General features: G+C 42.0%; 1 protein-coding gene across 2 annotated transcripts in view; it reads left to right on the top strand.

The window, feature by feature from the left end:
• Positions 1-22460, top strand: part of stat5a (signal transducer and activator of transcription 5a) — a 101838-nt gene that overhangs the window by 16831 nt on the left and 62547 nt on the right. The window contains exon 2 of one of the 2 annotated variants that reach the window (XM_034190508.1): positions 16448-16522. The exons of the other annotated variant lie outside the window; for it this stretch is intronic. The gene's annotated coding sequence lies outside the window, so the exon portion shown is untranslated. The remainder of the gene's footprint in view (positions 1-16447; positions 16523-22460) is intronic. 2 annotated transcript variants of the gene reach the window in all.

The following is a 22460-nucleotide window of genomic DNA, read 5'->3' as shown; positions in this document are numbered from 1 at the left end:
CCTCCACTAACTTTTATTCCTGAGTCAGGTCGGCCCCATGTGGGTGGGCGGTCCTTAGCCTGTCTCTGAGTTGCTGCAAAGTGAGGTGAAGTCGGCGGGTGTCTGTTCGCGTTGCGTTCAAGGTTGTTATGTAAAAAATCTTATAGTGTGTGTATGTCTGCAATATAGTGTAGTGTCCACACATAAAAACAGAGTGTTCCATCATGCTGATTCTTTTCCAATAGATGTGAATACTTTGGTTTTATCAATTAAACATCTATAAAAAGATCAGATGGTTTTTACAAATACAAGGACATTTGGATGTGCGTCGGAACACTCTTACATAGTATTTGTATTATTATATTTTTACCATCACCTTTTGGAGTGGATGCAAATGTATGACATTTTTATTTAAAAAAAAAATTCAAAATTCCACGATAAATCATTTTACTGCACATGCTACACTCACCATTTCCTGAATGTCTTTCACAATCAAAGTATTTTATTGTGACAGTGGAATGACCTTCCTGTGCAGCTGCTTACAAAACTTTCTTCAACTAGTTTTCTTGGAACACTATTCCGATGATAAACTGAAGTACAATTTAAAACACAAGTGGAAAAAAGCATGATAAAAGAAAATGTGCAGGAAATAATATATAGTGATCATTTAGCTTTAGCAACTGGAGCTACAGTTGCGTATCCAGTGTGTGTGTGTGTTTGTTTTTCATTGTGAAACAGAGCGCCACATGGATTTAACAGTTTATAATAGATATGCTCCATTTATTAATTTGTTTTACAACAAACGATAAAGCTGAAATGAAATTATGCTTTACCACCTAATATCTAATGATTACTTTCCAGCTTCTCTGTTTTGACTTTAATGTTGCCTTTAGAGTGGTTGGCTTGAGACTTCTTCTTCTTTGTCTTTCGGCTGTTCCCGTTAGGGGTCGTCACAGCAGATCAATCGTTTCCATCTCACCCTGTCCTCTGTATCTTCCTCTGTCACACCAACCACCTGCATGTCCTCCCTCATCACATCCATAAACCTCCTCTTTGGCCTCCCTCTTCTCCTCCTGCCTGGTGGCTCCATCCTCAGCATCCTTCTCCCTATACACCCTGGGTCCCTCCTCTGCACATGTCCAAACCATCTCAATCTCGCCTCTCTGACTTTGTCTCCAAACTGTCCCACCTGAGCTGTCCCTCTGATATGTTCATTCCTAATCTTGTCCATTCTTGTCACTCCCAAAGAGAATCTCAACATCTTCAGCTCTGCCTCCTGTCTTTTTGTTAGTGCCACCGTCTCCAAGGAGTACAACATAGCTGGTCTCACTACTGTCTTGTAAACTTTCCCCTTCACTCTTGCTGATACTCTTCGGTCACAAATCACTCCTGCCACCTTTCTCCACCCACTCCACCCTGCCTGTACTCTCTTCTTCACCTCTCTACCACACTCTCCATTACTTTGAACAGTGACCCCAAATATTTAAAGTAATCTACTTTCACCACTTCTAGTTCTTGTAACTGCACTGTTCCACTGGGCTCCCTCCCATTCACACACATGTACTCAGTCTTGCTTCTACTGACTTTCATTCCCCTTCTCTCCAAAGCATATCTCCACCTCTCCAGACTAGACTCAACTTGCTAGTCTGTCATTCAAAATTTGATGATGAGCCTTTACTTGAAATGAAACTATTTAACTGATGTCATAGTTTGACCTGGTAACAATTTCAAAGGAATATGCAAATTGGGCAGTGTGGTGGAAAAGTGGTCTGTGCACATGCTTCCAAAGGTTCCTGGTTTAACACCTCCCGTGCACGTTCTCCATGTCATTTAGAGATGTAGAGCATTGTAGAACATATATCTCTCTACAGGCCCAGCCATTGACTGAGGTTTTGGAGTACTTAAACAAACAAGCAAAAAACTATGGAGGTTATTTAAACAAATTATACAGCAACACTTCTAAAAAATTGTTGCAAGCCAATTAACAAATATAATTGTAAAATAAATGGAATTGTAAAATAAATAAGTACATGCATAAGTAAATCGAAATAAAAATCAAAAGCTTGACTAAATTTTCCTTGTTGTCTAAGTATGGCCCTCCCTAGTGGAGCTGGAGGAAAAAACAAAATGACACAAACATTCAATAGCTTATGTGAACCAACATAACTGCTAACATATTTTGTAGTTTCTCCATTTCACTGGTGTCTAAGTAACAGTCAAATTTAGGGAAATAGGTGTTGTTGGATTTTTTTTATTATTATTATTTTTACGACCTCGGTCATAAAAATCACAGGTTATGAGATCAGGCTGGTTTTTGAGCACTTTCTCTTCAATGTCATCAGCCTGACAGAACCAGTGGTGGGCACAGCTAACCAAAAACTTATCTTTGATTTACCATCTTTGATAACAGTTAATCCATGAACCGAAAAGTTAACTTTTATGAGGCTAAACGATAAACCCCTAAAAAATTTTGCAGAAGTTGCAAATAAAAGCTAAACTGATAACTTTCAGTATTGACTTCAGTACACTAGCATCTACTGAAACAACAACGAGTAAGCTCTTCTGTGTCAGATCAGTCTTCTCTCAGCAAAAGAGACTTGGTGACCAGAGCGAAAGGAGGTGAAAAGCAAATGGAGGAAAGCAGGGAAAATAAAGGCAATTTCTCTTCACACCATACAGACCGCATATCACCCAAGTCATTCACAGGCATACAGTTTTGTCTTATGGTTAAAATTTTAAACTAATTCCGGACAAGTTTTTTAAATTAACGTCACGTCTGTCGTTTTATAAAGTGAAAATGTCAGCTATATGTTTTAGTTTTAAAGTAATGTACTAAATTTGAAGATTTTAGTATTTAGACACATGCTGCAGTGCATTATGGGTAAATTAGTTTCCTAACATGAGTGGTTGGCCGCACACACAACTTACTGAAACGTGTGGTGGGCTTTACAAATAAATCTGTGTTTGTAAATATGTCTTTTTTTTCATTTGTAAAGAAAAAGGCAATTTGAAAACTGAAAATTCTGTTTAAGTGGATTCTGCACTTTTAGCCAATGTGCGGCAGGCCGAAAATGCTGTTCATACTGCCATGAACACTGATGTTGAAATGAAAACATTAGCTTTGATAATTAGTGGATTAGTGGAGCTGTGCCCACCACTGGACAGAACCACATCATTACCAAAAATTTTGTGTAACCAGTAATGTATCCTCAGAATTTCAGTACTTGACAACTATAAAATGAAAATCCTCAAACATCATTCTGCTTTAAAAGTGAATATTTAGAGATAAAGCGCTTTTAAAACAGCTGCACAGTAAAAAAAAAAAAAAAAAAAAAAAAAAAAGTGCATTGTTATAACACCTCTGAGAGTTTTAATTTGATCACTTTTTCAGTGTTAGTATCTCACTACATGTTCCAGAGTTAAATCTATAGAGTTAAGGATACAACATTTTTCCAGAGTGTAAATTTTCAAATCTCACTAGTGTGATGTTCAACACTGTAATGAACACTTCAACCCTGTGCTGATTTAAAGTGTAATTGTCAGGCTTCTTTTAGGAATACCACATGAAAGGCATCATGTGTGTGTACTTTCTTGTGCTGATTTTCATTAAAGTTGGACCGAACATGTTAAATGAGTGCATCTCAGATAAGTTAGAATTTGACCTTGATTGGGTTTCTCTAAGGAACGCCCACTTTGCAAAACTTTGCAAACATCACTATTTGGTCTGTATCACGGGTTTCAATCAGGTGTGAGTAGAGCAGGCATATGAGGAAAAAAAGCAGGGCAGGTACTCTGCAAGAGTAGTGATGGAACCTCCTGGTCCAGATAAATGATAATCCCTCCAGCTTTAAATTTTGAAAGCAGAACTGCCAGTATTGGAGGTACCCAGATCCAGATGTGGAAGCGTGGTTAGGTCAGCAACACAGCTGCTTGATATTATTTCTAAATACAGCAGCTGTGGGCTTGAAGGGCCAAGATGGTGCAGCTTGTTTTTGCAACTGATCACCTCTGCAGGTGATTTCACAGATGATCAGGACTTTTAAGTTGGGCAAAGGAGCTCATTCCAAAAATGCCTACTGAGGTGATCAGTTGTGAGGAAAACCTGCCCTATCTTGGCCCTTCAAGACATATTTTTCCCCAGATCTGAATTACAGCATCAGGAGACAAGACATAATTTAATGAATAGCTCTTAAATTATGTGTCAGCCAACACTAAACCAGTTGAGTGCCTTGGTACAAATTAGCAGCTGGGGATGCTCTGTGCACAGGGATGCATCCTTGTTTTTCAGAGTTAAAATTACATCTTTATAGAGTTAAAGGTCCTATAAAACATTTAAACATTAATGTAGCAGCCAGTAACATATCATGGTGAAGTGACTTTCTGCATTCCCATTGTGCGTGTTGTAATCTGAGCTTTTCTGTTTTCTTTAATGTATATTTTTAAAAATAACTTCAGCTTGTGGCAGAGCAGAGAAATATGAAAAATGGGTGGGTTAGGTGGGACTTCAGGACGGGACTGAAAACCACTGCTTTAAGTCAGACTGTGCTGTTTGTCATTTAAGAGACAAACATCCAACACCGGAGGCCAGTATGGCATCACATTTAATTAATTGATAATTCATCTCATAGGTGAGTGTTGCCATGGTGTAGAATTGGTTTAGTTGCAGCTTTTGGTCTGAATAGGAGCAACGGTGGGGAAAAAATTTTTGGCAGGTCAGTTTTCCAGGAAATGTTGTGTGTTGGGGGGTTTGGCTGGACATTTTGGTGTTGTTTTCTTTTCTTTGCTCTCCAGGTGGTATGCAAACTGTTTTTTTGTCTGTGGAGAAGGTGCTGGCAGAAGAGTTCTTCACCCTCATCAGCATTATTGGCTGCACTTGTGGAGGATGTTCACGTGCAGGCCTAATGACTTGCAGCACCTGTGGATGATGCTCACGTGCAAACTTAAAGACTTTCAGCTGAAGCAGATAATGAGATGGCGTTCTGCATTTAAGCCATGAGTGATTCGAGCAGAATGCCGGGAACTCGACCTTGTGACGTTCGTTTGTGAGACGCTGAGGACCGCGCCTGGGTTTGACACATCGTGCCTGTGAAGGAGGACGGGTGAGGGACACATGCTGTCAGCACACATCAGAGGTGATGATTGTCTGAATAAGTGTTAACAGTAATTTGGTATTTTGTTACGCAGAGTTGTGCAGCTCGCTTCTCACTGCCATGGCGTACGGAATGATGATCCTCCACCTGTTGTGAGAAGCTGCTCATTTACATAAAGCTTAAATCAGACCTGATGTGTTGCTGATAGTGTGTGCCTTTGAAGGATATTTGTTGTAGCTGTTGATTACCTCACCTTTTCATCCTTCACAGAGTCAGTTTGTCGTGTCCACCTGGGGGGTGTTCGGCGGTGAGTCTGGGTCCAGAAGCGTCGGGCTTCGATCCATTTGGGCACTGGAGAGCGCGCCGTCCTTCACCTCGCCAGACAAACCGCACATTTATGTTGTACACAGTTATTGCACAGAAGGGAAATAAATTTTTTTGTTTTTGGAACCGCTTTCTGGTTATTTTAGCGCTGGGTTCAGTCAGACGCTGGTCCGCTCCTCAACTCACATCTGCACATAACAGGAAATTCTGTAATAAAAACTGTGAATGTGAGAAAAGCTTTGGAGACTGAGCCAAGGTCTTTCTCCTCTTTTTGAAAATGGCTGGCCAAAATAATGCTCATGAAAACAAAATGACAACAGATGATCTTTGAAGAGGAAGCAAAGGAAAAGTCCAGTGTGTGTGTGAGTTAGAGAGAGAGAGAATGAGTACATGTACACATATGTACAATCACTTGGTTATAGTGGATGAAAAAATAGGAAAGTCGTACACTAAATAATAATAAAATAATCACATTATTTAAAAGTGTTCCAAAACTAAATGCCTGTGCAAATCTGTACAATAAGCTTCAGAACTCATTGCGTGGTCGTGGTATTCAGTCACATGTTGCCTTAAGAACTCATAAGTTTGGCTTTTACCATCAGCAGCATCACTTCTTCCCGAAAACAGCTTCATAGTTTCACATTTGTGTGCTCTAATATGAACTTGACTAAATATCTGGATGTTTGTTTTTGTGATCCCCTCTATGTGCAAAGTATGCAAAAAGCATAGAAATGCTCATTTAAAAAAACAAAAAAAACAGCATATGCATAATGATTGTTAACAACTTGACACAAAGCACTGATAATGCTAACTGCAGGTTAGTAACAACAGCAGCATTTACCATCAAATGAATCATGATTAACATCTTCTGTAATCAGTACCAGCAATACGCTGCTAGTTTAATATATATGTGTTGATTTACAAGTGCTGTATTTCTCAGAATATAAGTCCCACCGTCTTTTTTTTTTTAAACCCTATATAAATAATAGTAATAATTGACAATTTGTCATGAATAGGGATTTGTTCCAAATCATGAAATCTGGTAATTTCTGGAAAACATTTGGAACCTTCTTACGATATCCAATCAAAATATTTATAAAACATTGCACTTATTTGTACAAAAATGATTTGAAAATATCCTTAACATGAAAACAAACAATGAAATGAAATCTATTCTTGACTTTTCCAAAACTGATGCCTTAAACTTGAGTTGTAATTTCATGCCATATGTTGAGTTAATGCTTTCTTTCTTTTTTATTGTTATGATTTAAGGCTAACATTAGAATTTTTTTTTTTAAAGTACAAAATATATAAAAGCTCAGTGGTTTGTGTTCTGTTTATAGCTGCTGTACTTTTGATCATTTCAGAGTTGTTTACTGTCACCAGTAGTAGTGAAATGTTTTAGATTTCTCAAAGGAACAAGGAACACCTCCGTTTCGGCGTGTCAGAGGACAAGTTTGGACATGTCTGGACATGTCTGTCTCGGTTTTCAGTGCTTACCTGTCCAGTAAGTATCAGTGAAATTGTGGAGAGCTGGACATGTCCAAACTTGTCCTCTGACACGCCAAAACGGAGGTGTTCCTTTGTCTCGCTTCCAGAGCGAATCGGTCTTTACGCGCGAAGCCTCCACACGGCTTTCCATGACAAAATCTCTTGTTAAAAGTGAAAATGGCTGATGTCCAGCTCTTGTGATAACTAGAGGAAGAGCACACGACGGTCTCGTATCCACAGAGCCATCCGTTTAGAAATGGTCCGGTGGCTTGTGCCGCGTCGTCGCAGCTCGGAACGCGACGCGCCGAGCGTCCTTAAAGGGGTCCTTAAAGCTGTAGTAACAGACATTATTCTCTGTGAAGCCCGTAAAATTTTCACCAAAAGCCAGATACATTTTTCGAATGGCTTCCAGGTGCCAGTCTCTAACAGCTTCTGAAAACATTCTGATGGAAAAAAAGTCCTTTTCATTCCGCCATTTCCAGACAATGAAAATCCGACGAGGGGGCGGGACCACTCCTTCCCAAGGCGTGCTCACGGGCGAATGATGTCACCGACAGGCGTGGAAAAACTCACGCATGCGCACAAGGGTTCAAGCATGTCTGACGTAAAAACATATGAATGAAATCCATACAGTTTTTGAAAAAAAATAAAAAGGACCGTTACTTTATTGACAGACCTCGTATGTGTTGGGATTTCCTGTAAAGGAGTTCATTGTTAACTCCAACAAACATTTTGGGTAATGAGTGAGTTAAACAGAGCAAGTAGGATGTAGGAGAAGTGAGCCAATGCTAGACAAATCCCGATCATAAAAATAAAGATGCTCGCATATTTTGTCTGCATACTTCTGGCCAAATGTGGGATCCTGATGTTCTCCTTCTTGAGTGTCTGACTCAAAATGGGAGCGTTCTCTGGCTCTGTGTGTTTGAAGTTGAAAGGCATGACATTCAGCTGTTCAGAACTTGCTGAGCTGCCATCACCTCTTTCAGTGTCTTATTCAGGCCAAACACTTTGTATCGTGGAAATGAAGGTCCAGATAAGAAAAGAAAAGCTTTTGATGTCAAATGCATCTAATAATCAAAGTTTCTGTCCGTCTTGGTGTCTGCTGGCCAGATGTGTACAATAGCCAGCAGTTGATTGATGTCTTCCAGAGGTTTGAGTCTGAGGACTGTGTTTTAACATGTCCAGAGTGGCCCAGCACAAACACTAACAGCGAGGGAACCACAAACGGAGCCTGTCCGCCTGCAGCACTGCTTTTCCTCTCTGTGTCTTCTTTACTAAATGTGTCTCACTGTTACTTCCACTTTCACCTGCACACAATTTCATCTCTCCAGGTTATCTGGTCTGTTTCCAGTCCAGGAGAACAACTTGCACCAGTAGATACAATACGTGCAGATCTCCTGACCCAAATCTTTTAAAAACATCTAAATAAAAGGTTCTTTGAGTTCCCTGTTGTGGAAGAAGGTTTCTAATGTCCAGTCTGTTTCCAGCTTCACTTTTGGTTTTGTCTCTCACTTCCTGTTTTGATAGCCACTTCCCATATCAGTTTTTGTCCTCTTTACCTCTGTATCATTGCACACCGTGATTTTAGTCATTTCCTCTCTTAAAAGTCTCTCTTGTGTCTCCCTGTGCCAGTACATCTTATGCCGTTTTCCCAAGTCGCCTCACGCCCACTTACCTAGTGATCTCTCATTGCTCACCAGTGCTTGTTCCAGCATCCTAGAGTCTTCTCCTGTTCCCTTTGGAGTAGTTTGCCCGATCTGATTGACCTTTTGTGCTCTGAACTTTGCTGCTTGGCTCCTGATTATTTTGCTGCCTAATCTCTCATATACACATTTCCCTTGCTAACGGTCACCTGTATTTTGGACCTTGGACCGTAACACAATACTGATTTAAGGCCTTTGGACTCACCTTGATTGTCTTCTCTGCATTGGTGACACCATCTTTCTTATCGTTCGTTCTTAATAGGTTTGCTTCAAGTTAGACTTGGCTGCAGCATGTTGGCGTCATTTTAACTGATACATGGAGACAGATGCTTAAACGTTCTCCACTAGGGGCAGTGGTACATACATTGCCAAGAAATGTAATGGAAGGAACTCAATGTGGAGCCTGTTTTTATTTTGTTAACATCGTTTAACATGGCAGAGATTGCTCTTTCTTCTAGCTAACTAATATATCATAAATTGGACTTCCCGTCTGTTGAAGTTCATCTGCGTTCCTTGATGTTTCATGTTCACAGTGACCTTTTCCATCTGCTCCATTATGGTCACCAAATAGCTGCCTCTTTTGATTGGCAGCAGAGATGGCACCCTGTTGAGGGATGGGGCAGTTGTACATCAGGACATCAAAAACTTTGTTGTTAAATTACCCATAATGCTCTTCTCTGCATTTGCAGCACTTCACCGAAACGATAGCTTTGCCTTTAGAGCAGATTGTCTACTAGTTATTGGGCTTGTGGGTTCAATCACCAATTTCATCTGCGTGTTGATGTGCCCTTGAGCAAGACACTGAACCCATCAACTGATCAAACTTGGCACACGTTGCCTCTTTTGATGACCTTAATAGAAAAGGTAAAAGTGTAGAGAAAGAAGAAGACACCACAGACGGAGAAATGATTTTATTCAACTTAGATAAATAAACAAGCTGGTGCTTTCACTGTTTATATCTCTCACATCGTCATTTTTTTCCCAAGATTTTTCCATCTTCTGTCTTGGTTGCTAAATCTCTGGTCAGTTTACGTCCTGCAAGCGTGAATATCTGTAGGGCTGCTTTGTGGCCTGTGTTGACTTTCATAAAGTAGCTGATTCAGTTGACTGGGACGTTCTGTAGGAAATATTGAGAATTCACAGTAGTCTTTGAATTTTTCATCAGGGTTCCTACTCTGTTCAGTGCTTGCATGGACTGGGTGTTGGGTTTTAGAGTCCTGTAACATAGGTGCCTTTGATGGTGAAGAAAGATTCACTGGCTTTGATTTTACAGGCAATGCTGTGATCTTTACAGAATCAGGATCAGTGGATGCCCCAGTTACCACAGTTTAGAAGCAGAATGAGGAGGTGGAGTGTTTTGGTTTGTGATGGTCCTGAATCATGATGATCCGTGTTTTCAGTGACTTCCTGGACTGAGTCATCAGAAGTGTATCTGTTTACATCTTTAGTTTTTGAGATTGAGAGATGCCTGGTAAGAGCCTGTGGAGTCATGATGTCACTGAACAGAGGTGTTTGGAAGTTCCAGCCAGACAGAGAACTAGTACCAACGAGCACCAACTTTGACTAGTGCCCAAGTCTCGCAATCATAGAGTATGCCCCAGGTTCCTAACGACTTGCCAGCTTGCCAAACTCCTTTATCAAGCAGCTGCCTGACTCCATGAGCTCTGCGAGGGAACATCAACTGGGGGTACACTTCTCTGTGCACAATCCAGCACACATGTACAACCCCCAGTTCCTTTTTTTAATTTGTATTTTATTCAGTCTTAAAAGAAGAACACTGTAGCTTCAAACCAGGGTGTACATAAACATCATTCACAGTCTTTATGTATCCAAGAGTCCACTTAATGTCACATTAAAGTGACAGGGAGAAACAAAAAAATTATATATAGAAATGTTCCTGACATGTGCAGTAAAGTCCTATACAAAATCTGATCTGTATTGTCTAATGTATTGTAGCCATCCCTTCCAGATACGATTGAATTTGTCTACCTCTAGTCTAACAGATGCAGTCACTTTCTCCATAGTGTATATATTCAACATGACATCAACCCATTTCTCCGCCTTAGGGACCAGATCTGTTCACCGTCTTCTGGTGATTTCCTTTTTGCTAGCCAAGAGCATGATTCTCATAATTTTATAATCATCTTTTCTTCTTAAGTTCATTTTACCAAAATACACAATTTCAAACCTTATTTCAAACCTTAATGGAATTTTACTATGTAGTACTTCATCTGTAACTTTTTTTAATTTCAGTCCAGTATTGAATTATTAAGGGGCTACCCCAGAAGATGTGGAAATGATCTGCTTTATCCTCACCACATAACCTCCAACATTTAGTATCAGCATACTTTCTTTGCGCAGGAGTAATGAAAAAACATATATATACGAGGTCTGTCAATAAAGTATAGGTCCTTTTTATTTTTTTCAAAAACTATATGGATTTCATTCATATGTTTTTACGTCAGACATGCTTGAACCCTCGTGTGCATGCGTGAGTTTTTCCACGCCTGTCGGTGACGTCATTCGCCTGTGAGCACTCCTTGTGGGAGGAGTCGTCCAGCCCCTCGTCGGAATTCCTTTGTCTGAGAAGTTGCTGAGAGACTGGCGCTTTGTTTGATCAAAATTTTTTCTAAACCTGTGAGGCACATCGAAGTGGACACGGTTCGAAAAATTAAGCTGGTTTTCGGTGAAAATTTTAACGGCTGATGAGAGATTTTGAGGTGATACTGTCGCTTTAAGGACTTCCCACGCAGTGGGACGTCGCGCAGCGCTCCCAGGCGCCGTTGTCAGCCTGTTTCAAGCTAAAAACCTCCACATTTCAGGCTCTATTGATCCAGGACGTCGTGAGAGAACAGAGAAGTTTCAGAAGAAGTTGGTTTCAGCATTTTATCCGGATATTCCACTGTTAAAGGAGATTTTTTTAATGAAAGACGTGTGGACGGATTGCAGCGTCAGCTCGCAGCCGCCGCGACGCTCCGCCACAGGAAAAACACCTCTGTTGGAAGCCTTAAGGACAAGTTGGAACATGTCCAACTGTTAAACAATTTCTCAGATACTCACTCCACTGAAAACCATCAAAAGCCACCTGGATTTTACAAGTGGTTATCAACACGGAGGTGTTTTTCCTGTGCCGCCGCACCACGCTGACCCGTCCGCACGTCTTTCATTAAAAAAATCTCCTTTAACAGGGGAATATCCGGATAAAATGCTGAAACCGACTTCTTCTGAAACTTCTCTGTTCTCTCAGGGGAAAATGTATATGCAGGTGCAAAAAATTATAGGCTGTTCATCTACAATGATCTCCAATGCTTTAAAATGGACAACAATACCAGAGACGTGTGGAAGAAAATAGAAAACAACCATCAAAATGGATAGAAGAATAACCAGAATGGCAAAGGCTCACCCACTGATCAGCTCCAGGATGATCAAAGACAGTCTGGAGTTACCTGTAAGTGCTGTGACAGTTAGAAGACGCCTGTGTGAAGCTAATTTATGTGCAAGAATCCCCCGCAAAGTCCCTCTGTTAAATAAAAGACATGTGCAGAAGAGGTTACAATTTGCCAAAGAACACATCAACTGGCCTAAAGAGAAATGGAGGAATATTTTGTGGACTGATGAGAGTAAAATTGTTCTTTTTGTGTCCAAGGGCCACAGACAGTTTGTGAGATGACCCCCAAACTCTGAATTCAAGCCACAGTTCACAGTGAAGACAGTGAAACATGGTGATGCAAGCATCATGATATGGGCATGTTTCTCCTACTATGGTGTTGGGCCTATATATCGCATACCAGGTATCATGGATCAGTTTGGATATGTCAAAATACTTGAAGAGGTCATGTTGCCTTATGCTGAAGAGGACATGCCCTTGAAATGGGTGTTTCAACAAGACAATGACCCCAAGCACACTAGTAAACAAGCAAAATGTTGGTTCCAAACCAACAAAATTAATGCCTCGCAGATGTGAAGAAATCATGAAAAACTGTGGTTATACAACTAAATACTAGTTTAGTGATTCACAGGATTGCTAAAAAAAAAGCAGTTTGAACATAATAGTTTTGAGTTTGTAGCATCAACAGCAGATGCTACTATTATTGTGAACACAGCTTTTCTACTTTTTTTACTAATAGCCCAATTTCATAGCCTTAAGAGTGTGCATATCATGAATGCTTGGTCTTGTTGGAATTGTGAGAATCTACTGAATCTACTGGTACCTTGTTTCCCATGTAACAATAAGAAATCTACTCAAAACCTGGATTAATCTTTTTAGTCACATAGCACTATTATCATTCTGAACACTACTGTAAGCAGCAAGGCCGAAAACCAACATTGAATGCCTGTGATCTTCGATCCCTCAGGCAGCATTGCATTAAAAACCAACATCATTGTGTAAAGGATCTTACCGGGTGGTTTCAGGAACACTTCAGAAAACCAAGGTCAGTTAAAACAGTTTGTCACTACATCTACAAGTGCAAGTTAAAACTCTACCATGCAAAGTGAAAGCCATACATCAACAACATCCAGAAACGCCGCCGCCTTCTCTGGGCCCAAGCTCATTTGAAATGGACAGACACAAAGTGGAAAAGTGTGCTGTGGTCTGATGAGTCCACATTTCATATTGTTTTTGGAAATCATGGACATCGTGTCCTCTGGACAAAAGAGGAAAAGGACCATCCAGATTGTTACTGGCGCAAATTCAAAAGCCAGCATCTGTGATGGTATGGGGGTGTGTTAGTGCCCATGGCATGGGCAACTTACACATCTGTGATGCACCATCAATGCTGAAAGGTACATCCAGGTTTTAGAGCAACACATGCTGCCATCCAAGCAACGTCTTTTTCAGGGACGTCCCTGCTTATTTCAGCAAGACAATGCCAAGCCACATTCTGCACGTGTTACAACAGCGTGGCTTCGTAGTAAAAGAGTGCGGGTACTAGACTGGCCTGTCTGCAGACCAGACCTGTCACCTATTGAAAATGTGTGGCACATTATGAAGCGCAAACAACAACAGAGACTCCAGATGTTGAACAACTGAAGTCGTATATCAAGCAAGAATGGGAGAAGAATTCCACCTACAAAGCTTCAACAATTAGTGTCCTCAGTTCCCAAACGCTTATTGAGTGTTGTTAGAAGGAAAGGTGATGTAACACAGTGGTAAACATACCACTGTCCCAGCTTTTTTGAAACGTGTTGCAGGCATCCATTTCAAAATGAGCAAATATTTGCACAAAAACAATAAACTTCATCAGTTTGAACATTAAATATCTTGTGTTTGTGATGTATTCAATTGAATATAGGTTGAAGAGGATTTGCAAATCATTGTATTCTGTTTTTAATTTACATTTTACACAACATCCCAACTTCATTGGAATTGGGGTTGTACCCAGGGGCGTAGGCAGAAATCATAAAATGGGTGGGCCCAGAAAAAATCAGACGGGCCCAACCTTTGGGGTTGTAGGTAAGGTGTAGGTATTATAATACACCGTTTGAAAAAGTATGCCTCGTTTGGACATCGCAAGCAACGTTATCACTTAGCCTACAGCACTGGCAAAGTGAGCACACAGACGCAACATGTCAGACACAAGTACTCTTCATGGATAATGCAAGCTGCAGTGCAGCGTCACACACACACACGCGCACACACACACACACACACACACACACACACACACACACACACACACACACACACACACACACACACACACACACACACCACACACACACACACACACACACACACACCATTCAGTGCAAGTCTGGTAGCCTGCTTGGCTCAGCCTAAACCCAAAACGTCAACAGGTATTTAAATAAGGCATTGTTTCAAAAATGAATTCCAAGTTTAATGATAAACACATCTCAGCCAACTGCACAGACGCTGTGTGCACAGTTACACAGACGCAGAGTGTCAGACACAAGCACCACATGGACAATGCAAGCAGCAATGCAATGCTTAGTCATGTAAAGTCCTTTAAAATAAAAATTCAAAATATATCTGCAGCATGAAAACAGGTTGGCTTGGCGGCCAAATTATGAAATTGATAAACAATGGAAACCATGGCTCGGCGGCCAAATTAAAAACCATCAGAACGGACACCAACATGATTCGTGGCAGTTGCAATATAATATTAACAATTAGGCCTATTTAGAAGAAAAAAGTAATTAATGGTCTCACACTTACATTTGATGAATCCTTTTAATGCTACAGCAGGAGACAACGGTGTTTTTTGTTGAACTCTCTTATCACGTCATCATAGTCCAACGATTCGGTCAGTTCTCTTTCAAGGGAAAGCACGAAGAGTGCATTCAGTCTGTGAGTCAACATGGATGTTCTGGTGGACGTTTTTATCCGATTAACAGTAGAAAACAGCAAAATCCGCGAAGTAGTCAGCGCTATTTTTTGCAATTATTATAGTTGTTTTAAGGCTGTAAAATCCCTCACTACACACTTTATACACTTTTCTCAAACATGCATTAACATTTTCTCACTTTTCTCTCTTGTGTAAGCACTGTCTTTTTTCTTCTGTGCGAGAAGATTATAAACAGACACACGCAAAACACAATGCATGGCTCTCCCTTTGCTCACTACCTCCGGAGGTACGGATGCGGGACCCGCAAAGAATCCAAGTCCTCTCTCGGTGGCCACAGAGCTCTGCGGCTGCGGTCAACATCCGCATCAAAACAGCGAGCATAGTCTCTGGACCCGTTACCAGATTTGGTGCAATTCCGCACAGCAGACAGGAGGGTGGTGTGAGTGGCCCGCTGCTGCGTTTACCGAGCCCGCAGAAAGCGCATATCGGAGGCAGTGAGTGCAATCACAGTGATGCCAACCAGTGCCGTGACCAGCCCGCCTGATAAAGACACAGAACACAATGCGCCATTAAAAAAAAAAAAGCATGCAAAATTGCTCTAAAAAAAAACTGCGAGGCCGTGAAAGGTGAACCGCATTATAGCGAGTACAGTACAGAGTACAGCGGTCCCCACTGTACTCTGAAAATGAATTAATAAAAATCACACAAGATGAACCATATTTTTTTTGACAATTTATTAATTGTCGCTCAGTGCTAATGCAATACCATATCATAGGAATACAATGAGGCAACAACAGGTGACTGTCGAGTGTCGAATCAGCCTTCTCATTGGATGGAGCGGGCCTGGCTGACAAATGGGCGGGCCCAGGCCCACCCCTGGCTACGCGTAAGGTTGTACCTTGGAGCTGAGGACCCCAGCAACTAAAAAAGACCAAGTAGATGCTAATATAATACCTGGCTGCAGCAGATATGTGGCCACTTTTTGAAGGTGGGGTAGGCCGGTTGTCTGCCTGGGTGGTTGCAAAGCAGGACCCTTAGATTTATAGAGTGGTGGATGTGGTGATGTGTGGCATCAGTGTATGGTCCTAGATGAAACTTGTTGTGATGTTTATTACTCTCCTTGTTTTTCAGTGAGACCATGAACTGTTCCAGAGTTCTCAGCTGAAATCCTTGCTGTCTGATTTACATACATGTAACTGAGAAAGTTTCTAGGGTCAGATAAGGACGATACCCTCATGACATTGTGCACAGACAGAAGTATTAGCGACAACATGTTTTGAAAGCACAAGGACAAACATGCTTTCTTTTGTCTGTGTGTCACCCAGCCTTGGAAGGAGGAATTTTACCATTTCATAAATTCTGTTTAGTGGAAATGTCCAGCATGACTGGAATTAAGCCAAGTCTGTTAGCATTCCCTTTCACCTCTCTGTCAACCTCTTTTTTTTTTGTAAATGCTCCAGTCCCTGTGAAAAAACACAGCTTCCTCAGAAGCACCCAAGTTTGACTCACTTCCTTCTCTCTCTCTCTCTCTCTCTCTCTCTCTCTCTCTCAGGCTTGTGGTGCTCTTCTTTAAAGTTTCCTGCTGCTACATGGTGGCTACATGGTGACACAAACCTGAAAGAAAGCGGTAAGGTGGATTTTTACTTCATCTTAATCTGCTCTTGTATCATGTGGATCTGTGGTGTTTTGACAGTGATGAGACTGATTTCAATGAGAAGGTGACAAAGCTTCGTATCAGCCAGGGTCACTACGGGGCGTGCATATATAGTAGCAAACTGTGATGCACAGGGAGCATCGCCGCCTGATGCTGAGCGCAATAGCATTTATGATGGGTAGGGGGCACCTCGAGCTGTAACACCGTCTGTAGTCGAGCAGAGGAGCAGGTATCGTTTTGTCCCGTTGCTTCCTGGGAGCATAACAAATGCTGTGCTGAAGCCTCGGCGCTCAGTGTGCTCGGTGTGCCTGTTTGCGGTTGTCAGTGTGTCTGCGTGACACAGGTGGCACAGAAACACAGACCTGCACCCACAGTGGCACGTCACAAAAAAGAGAGGTGGTAGAAAATCTTTTCTCTTCTTCCTGTTTAAGTGTCCAATCATCTGAGAGTATGAGCTCTGATGCAAATCGGCAGCTTTAGTCTGTTTTTAAAAATGGCTGCATGTGTTGGCCCTGTCACATCGTGACCATTTAGCCTGCGTATGCCAACATATTAAAAATATGCAAAATACGCTGGCGTACATCTAATAAGTTATGGGTAAGTTTTGTGTAAGTTAAGCACACGTTGAAGCTTGTATGTGGCGTAGTATGACGGGGTCGTTGAAAGATTTTGGTCATGCACAATATTTTCAACGCATACCAGCGTATGGCTCATACCATACTAAGTTGTAGGTACGTTATGCGATTGTTGACATACAAGTCAAAATATGTCGAGATAATGTCTAGCATACCCAAAATGTGTAAGTAACTTGCTTTGAACCTATGTGCAACTTATGTCAAACTTACCTCCGACGCATATTGACCAATGTAGACATATTTGATGTGTTCATTGCGAGCTCTTACTTGCCTCTACTGGTGGTTGGCTCTCACTGCGGTATTGTATCACTTCCTGTTCCGGAGCACAGCGGTGTTTTGCTGTATCTGTTAGCTGTTTAATCTGCGCAGTTAGATTGATCTAGTTAACTAGATAACAATTTGTTTCACAGTGTAATCTTCACGTGCCTTAACTAAAGCACTCCCTCTGCTGAATCACCTCTAAATTATTTACACATTATTCACTTTGTGTGTTTTTAGAAATCCGCTAGCTTAGCGCAGCTACTAGCTCTTAGCCGGTTTAGCATGGAGGCTTCTCCTGTCTCTCCCGCACTTTTCTGCTCTGGGTGTGAAATGTTTAGTTATTCCTCGGCCTCCTTTAGCAGTAATGGTACTTGTAATAAGTGTAGCTTATTCGTAGCTTTGGAGGCCAGGCTGGGCGAATTGGAGACTCGGCTCCACACCGTGGAAAATTCTACAGCTAGCCAGGCCCCTGTAGTTGGTGCGGACCAAGGTAGCTTAGCCGCCATTAGTTTCCCTCTGGCAGATCCCAAGCAGCCGGGAAAGCAGGCTGACTGGGTGACTGTGAGGAGGAAGCGTAGTCCTAAACAGAAGCCCCGTGTACACCACCAACCCGTTCACATTTCTAACCGTTTTTCCCCACTCGACGACACACCCGCCGAGGATCAAACTCTGGTTATTGGCGACTCTCTTTTGAGAAATGTGAAGTTAGCGACACCAGCAACCATAGTCAATTGTCTTCCGGGGGCCAGAGCAGGCGACATTGAAGGAAATTTGAAACTGCTGGCTAATGCTAAGCATAAATTTGGTAAGATTGTAAATCACGTCGGCAGTAATGACACCTGGTTACGCCAATCGGAGGTCACTAAAATTAACATTGAATTGGTGTGTAACTTTGCAAAAACAATGTCGGACTCTGTAGTTTTCTCTGGGCCCCTCCCCAATCGGACCGGGAGTGACATGTTTAGCCGCATGTTCTCCTTGAATTGCTGGCTGTCTGAGTGGTGTCCAAAAAAATGAGGTGGGCTTCATAGATAATTGGCAAAGCTTCTGGGAAAAACCTGGTCTTGTTAGGAGAGACGGCATCCATCCCACTTTGGATGAGCAGCTCTCATTTCTAGAAATCTGGCCAATTTTCTTAAATCCTCCAAACCGTGACTATCCAGGGTTGGGACCAGGAAGCAGAGTTGTAGTCTTACACACCTCTCTGCAGCTTCTCTCCCCCTGCCATCCCCTCATTACCCCATCCCCGTAGAGACGGTGCCTGCTCCCAGAGCACCAATAACCAGCAAAAATCTATTTAAGCATAAAAATTCAAAAAGAAAAAATAATATAGCACCTTCAACTGCACCACAGACTAAAACAGTTAAATGTGGTCTATTAAACATTAGGTCTCTCTCTTCTAAGTCCCTGTTAGTAAATGATATAATAATTGATAATAATTGATGTGTGCTGACGCCTCGGGCCTCGGTTAAGCCGCGCCGGTGGAACTGCGCTGGCACCTCGGGCTTCAGGTGGAGCCGCGCCGGGTGGATGTACGCTGACGCTGCTGTGGATCAGCGAACTTCAGGCTTGAAAACTAGTTTCTTCTCTTCTTTAAATCCACTCGTTTCTTCTTGCTGCTCTGCGATCTGTTTGTTTCTACCAACTCAAATATCTCGGCTTCATTAGCAGCAGTTAGCCACTGTTTCAACAACCTTCTCAGCTCTTCCGATATAACTTTGGTATCATTAGGAGTCCACGGTTCAAAAAACCTATATATATATATATATACTGGCATCCTGTCCTGGGTGTACCCCGCCTCGCGCTCTATGACTGCTGGGATAGGCTCCAGCCCCCCGCGACCCTTAATTGGACTAAGCGGTTGATAATTTCTTATCAAACAATCAATCGTCACTCCCAAAGAAAACATAACATAGCATCATCAGCTCTGCCACCTCCAGTTCTGTCTCCTGTCTTTTTGTTAGTGCCACCATCTCTAAACTTTACATTAAATTATTATCCAACAATCTGAGAAAATTTTACACATACATACGTGTGTATACATACATACACACACACACACACACATACATATATATATATATATATATACACACACACACACACACACACATAAGATATGTTATTGGTGTGAGGTCTGAGGTCCCACAGTTGTGCATAAGCCAACCCCCTTTTTTGGAAGAAAGTTGGTTAAACACCACCCAAAATTATTATTTTTTTTTGTTCCATTAAAGTTTATTAAATTCCCACCTGAAATAAATTCATTCTGTGACCCCCAACACATTGCAAAAAGCAAAAAATGAGTTTTCACTATGTTTTTGTCTCTTCCACATCTGATGTGATGGTGTCATCTGTTTGCGCTGTGCTCTTATTTTGAAAAACTCTTGTGCAAGAAACCGGAAGTGTTCTGGAACAGTGGCTAGCTTTGTACAAGCCCCAGTCACACAGACTGATTAAGGAAGCACGAGGAGCAGATAAATATCAGTTTGTGTTCATTTTTGTCAAACAAAAAGGCATTTTTCTATCTGCAATATGAGTTCCTTATCAGCTGATTTCAGCAAAGTTCATACTGTCAGGAAGAAAACAACACAAAATTCTGTAGATTAACTTTGTCAACAAATGTGATAAAATGGTTTCTTTTTCATTTTCCGATGGTTGATACAGAAACTGAAATCTAATGATCGTGAAGCACACAAACCCTTAACAATCAGTCCAGTACTTTCGAACACCCCTATGTGACAAGAATGGAACAGTCTGCTGGCTGTAACAGTCCTCTTAGTACAGAGAAAAATCTTCAAAGTGCATTGACACAAGAATTTATTATGCCTGAACACTAACATCTTAAATTGTTGCTATAAAATTCTTTGCGTTAAAACACTTTTTAATATTGTCTAAAAATCCAGTATTTTTTGTATGGATGTTGAGAAACGTTTTTATTTTAGGGTACAACTATTCTGTGGAATGTTTCCCCTACAATTTTGTAGACGAGAACCCCACCAGGGCAGAGTGATTTATTTATTTATTTTTTGTTAAACATGACTTAATTTGGATGTCAATCAATGTGGTGCATTGGCACTGGTGATTATGGCTTTCCCTAACACTACAAGTATGCTCTGTGGCATCATCAACATCGACTGTCATTCAGTGCTGAGTAGGACGGCAACTTCTTTGATGTGAGTACAGTCCTGTGCTGTGACGGCAGATCCTGCCAGAAATGATGAGCGAGCTGGTAGCTGAATGGGACAGGTGAGCGAGCCGGGAGCCGAATGGGACAGGTGAGGGAGCCGGGAGCCGAATGGGACAGGTGAGCGAGCCGGGAGCCGAATGGGACAGGTGAGAGAGCCGGGAGCCGAATGGGACAGGTGAGAGAGCCGGGAGCCGAATGGGACAGGTGAGAGAGCCGGGAGCCGAATGGGACAGGTGAGAGAGCCGGGAGCCGAATGGGACAGGTGAGAGAGCCGGGAGCCGAATGAGACAGTTGAGAGAGCCGGGAGCTGTTGAAGCAAGTCAGGAGACTCTACTAGCGTAACGCTTTGTTGTCTGGTCTCTTCTTCCAAGCGGCCGTCGATCATCTTGAGTGACTGACTCACATGGCGACACCAGGCCATTCGGTCATGAGCAACCTTCTCCCATGTTGAGATGCTGATGTTGCAGGCCTTCAGTTGCTGTTTCAGGCCATCTTTGACACACAGCTTGGACCGACCAGCTCTCTTCTTCCCCTCCTTGAGCTCGCCACAGAAGACTGCCTTGGGTAATCGGGAGTCGTCTATACGCAGTACATGGCCTATCCATCTAAGCTGGTTCTGGGTGAGAAGGGTTTTAATGCTAGGGAGTTTATCTCGCCGTCTCACCTCGGCATTCAAGACTCTGTCTCTCTGGTTCTCATCTACAGTGTTGTAGATGAGAACCCACCACCTGGGCGGATTTATTCATTACTAACACCAAACATGAATTAATTTGGATGTCACTATCATCATCATCGTTGTTGTGGTTATGTTATCTTACCAGAGGTCAGTTGACAGCAGTGAAAAACTCCTACTAAATATCTCTATCTACAAAATCAGCAGTCAGTGTCAGGTCTGACGTCACCAGAAGGTTGGACACAAATGATGGATTCGGGATTCAGCTTAACAGAGTTTAATTCAGGTGTGGGTTGGTGCACAAAAAGGCAGTCCAAAATAAGCAACAGTAGCCAAAGCATGAGACAAAATCCAGAAAAACAGGCATACAGGTCAATACACTGTAAAGTAAAAAACAGGACGGGGTAACTCTGAGGACAAACGCTTGGCACAAAGCTCAACAATCAAAGTGGCACAAAGCTCATCAATCTCATAAGTGAGAGAGGGAGAAGGTGGCACTAATAAAGGGGATGAAATCAGGAGGAAATGCACCACAGGTGTGTGAGGAAGGATCCAGAATGAGGCATGGCGAGTAGGAAGGGAGGGCAGGAGGGACACGCACAAAACCACCCACACAACACAAGACAAGGGAGGTACCACCACCAAACCCCAGTGAAAACCCAACAGCATATCAAAGACAAAGCACCACATAATAAACCCCACAGACCAAATTATGATAGTTAGAGCTTTCAACAGAAGACAGCAGACATCAGAATCTGACATATGCTTGAAAATTTTTCCCTCCACCTCCTGTTTTCTTGAATATATTCTGAGCATCACACGTCTTTTTTTTTTTTTTTTTTTTTTTTTTTTTTTTATGAAATGCTCTCTCACCACTCACAGGATCCATTGCTGATGTTAAAATTCCTCACTAACTCCTGTTTCACACCAGACATCTGTGTTGTTGAAGGCAAAATGTCATTTAAATAAACTACATAAAACACTGATGATCTAAGTGATGATTTTGTCAGCCACTGTGCAGGGCCTGAATCAGGGTTGCTAATTTGTGGCCCACAGACCACGTTTGTCCCAGCCTGGATTTGTTTTGAAATGTTTTATAGGTGGGCGGCGGGTGACAATGGGAGGAGGTGCACCACATCGCACCGCTGATGTGGA

This window comes from Thalassophryne amazonica, chromosome 16 (genome assembly GCF_902500255.1).
Source record: "Thalassophryne amazonica chromosome 16, fThaAma1.1, whole genome shotgun sequence".
NCBI classification, from domain to species: Eukaryota; Metazoa; Chordata; class Actinopteri; order Batrachoidiformes; family Batrachoididae; genus Thalassophryne; species Thalassophryne amazonica.
This window is presented reverse-complemented; position numbering and strand designations above follow the sequence as displayed.